Below are 2,780 nucleotides of genomic sequence, written 5' to 3'. Positions count from 1 at the left end.
GCATTTTTTGAAGCATTGAAGGAAAGGTCTAGACCTCTTTTATTTTACCTTATTGATTCTTTGGGTCTGACTCCAAGGGAATGACCTCTTCTATGCTGATTGCAGTTTACTCGGTATTATTTACTGAGCACCTCCTAAGTGTAGGAGACAGGTACAGCCATGAATGTGAGAGACAGCTGGCTCTCTGTGAACACATTTCCTAGCAAGCAGCTTAGAGCAGCCTGCATGATGGAGAAAACTGAGTCCACATTCAGCTAGTATCCCCTAAGTGACCTTCTGAAAACCCTTCAACCTTCTCAGTCTCTTTTTCTTCTTGTGAAGCATGGAAGCCATTCGTGATATAATACCATTATTATATCCTTCGTTAAAACATTTAGCAAATGACAGCTTTCCAGCAGACTTCTTGTCAGCATATTGCAGATGGCCAAGCTGAAATGTTAGTTGTCAACTAACAAGAAGCTCTGGTGTGTAGTGAACTGGGCTGCTAACCACAAGGTCAACAGTTTGAATCTACCAGTCACTTCATGGGAGAAAGATGAGATTTTCTACTCCCATAAAGATTTACAGCCTTGGAACCCCTGTACTGGGCCTCTATGAGTGGAAACACAGCTCATAACTAGCAACAAATACACAGATTCCTTTGAGCAGCTCTCTGTTGGCCATGTTGAGAACCCCGAAAACCCCTAGACCATCTGCAAGTTTACCTGCTGTGTGTGTTAGGTGTCTGTCTCTGGTGGCACTATTCCTGTTTCCACCCGAGCTGTCTCACCGAGGGAAACTCAGTTAATTATTATTCATCACACGATCTCAAACTTTCAAACATTAACAACGATTCCACAAACAAGGCCATCATACAAGGGCAAACATAGTGCTAGGACACGGGACACTGTGAAATCCAGGTCACTGAAGACTCAGAATCCTGGGGAAATGTCATCTTGCAACGTCTCTGGTTTGTATTTGAGGTTGAAGACCCTGAGCCAGAAGAAAAGAAGTAAAATAAATTCCATTTCTGAAAGAAGAGGAAGGGAGGTGAAATTAGCAGGGTGGGCAGGAGAAGGACAGAATTCATCCCCCTTTCGGACCACAGTTTTCTTTCTCTGTCTCCACTGGCTTTTCTTTTCCTCCACAGTCTCTGGCTCTAGCGTTTGTGGACACTTTCTGAAGGAGAAATAAATAACACTTGAGCAAACACAATGAGTCAGCACAAAGTGGGTAAGATATTATCAAACAAAAGAAGCAGAATCCACTTGAATGACTAATGAGGAAAATGTATCCATTTTTGTTGCATTAGAATCTTGGGTTGTTAAGATAAAGCACGTGTATACATATTTACAGCACATACATACATATCTCAGTCATTACCATCAAACTACAGAAGACTCCAAAAGTGATTGACTGGGGGGCTGGAGAACATGTTTCCCTGGGGAAGGCACATGGTTAACGTGGTCAGCTGTTAACTGAAACATTGGAGGTTTGAGTCCACCCCAAGATGCCTTGGAAGAATGGCCTGAATCTTCTCGCAAACACTCAGCCAGTGAAAACCCCAAGGGGTTGTCATGAGTTGGGACCTGGTTTGATTGGGGTTTGGTACCTGACTTCTAATCTTTCTCTCCCTTCTTAACACACCCATCTTGCTACTTGCAGACCTTGCTTTTCCAGAGTGTCCAGGGAAAGTCCAAAGGGGATTACAATTTGGCCATGGACAATCCACCAAGTGGACAAAACAGTTAAGGGTAAGCAAGATCATGTCTGTTAAGTAAATGTTAAGGGCCGTCGAGTCGGTTCCGACACATAATGACCCTGTATATGGTTTCTGAGGAGCAGCTGGTGAGCTTGAACCTCCGACTTTGTGTCTCAACCCAACCTTGGAGCCTAGCACATTAACCCACAGTGCCATTCCAAAACTCCATGTTAAGCAATAGGTGTATTTTATACAACCCATTTTAATTTTTTCACATTTACACATGAACTTATTTCAGTTATGATGATGCCAATTTATTCATTTATTTACAGTTTCTTTTGGCAGCCATTGATATGAATTTATTTTGTTTGAGTATACTTGACCTGGTTAGAAAATAGATGAAAAGTAGCGGAACTTCTTCCTTCAGTGAATTCATTCAATTTTCTGTTAACATCAAAATGTTCCCTACTCAGAGGTAATCTCAAAAGATGGCGATTTCTATATTACTACACATTGGAGATGAGAAGAAAGTGCTCTGCAAATAATTATATTCAGCATAACATTTCTTCAGCAAATGTGTTTATAAGCTTTATGGAGGTCCATTCCCAAGGATCACAGACTTGCAATATCAGAACGCTTCGCTCCCTCAAGCAAAGCTATATACCCATGGGTGCTGTGGTTGTCAAGGTTCAATGGCTATAGCACCAACTTCTGTAGATTTTTTTTTACTGATTTTTCTCAACAACTTACCCCAGGCAATGAATCCAAGTATCCCTGTGAATACCTGAAATGTGGGTAGAGTTTTTATCAAAGATTAATACTGATTTAGTTGTTTCTTATATGATACTGGAAAAATACCTGAGTTTCCTTGGGTGGTACAAATGGTTAACATAGTGGATGCTAACTAAAAGATGGGAGGCTTGCATCCACCCAGAGGTGCTCTGAAGAAAGGGTTGATGCTCTACTTCTGAAAAACCAGCCATGAAAAGAACACTGTAGAGCATAGTTCTACTCAGATACACACGGGGGCACCATGAGTGGAATCTGCTTATGAGAAATCATCACTGAGAACACTGTAGAGCACAGTTCTACTCAGATA

The sequence above is a fragment of the Chrysochloris asiatica genome, unplaced genomic scaffold (genome assembly GCF_000296735.1).
Source record: "Chrysochloris asiatica unplaced genomic scaffold, ChrAsi1.0 scaffold00096, whole genome shotgun sequence".
NCBI classification, from domain to species: Eukaryota; Metazoa; Chordata; class Mammalia; order Afrosoricida; family Chrysochloridae; genus Chrysochloris; species Chrysochloris asiatica.
The sequence above is the reverse complement of the archived record's forward strand: the minus strand, read 5'-3'. Positions refer to the sequence as shown.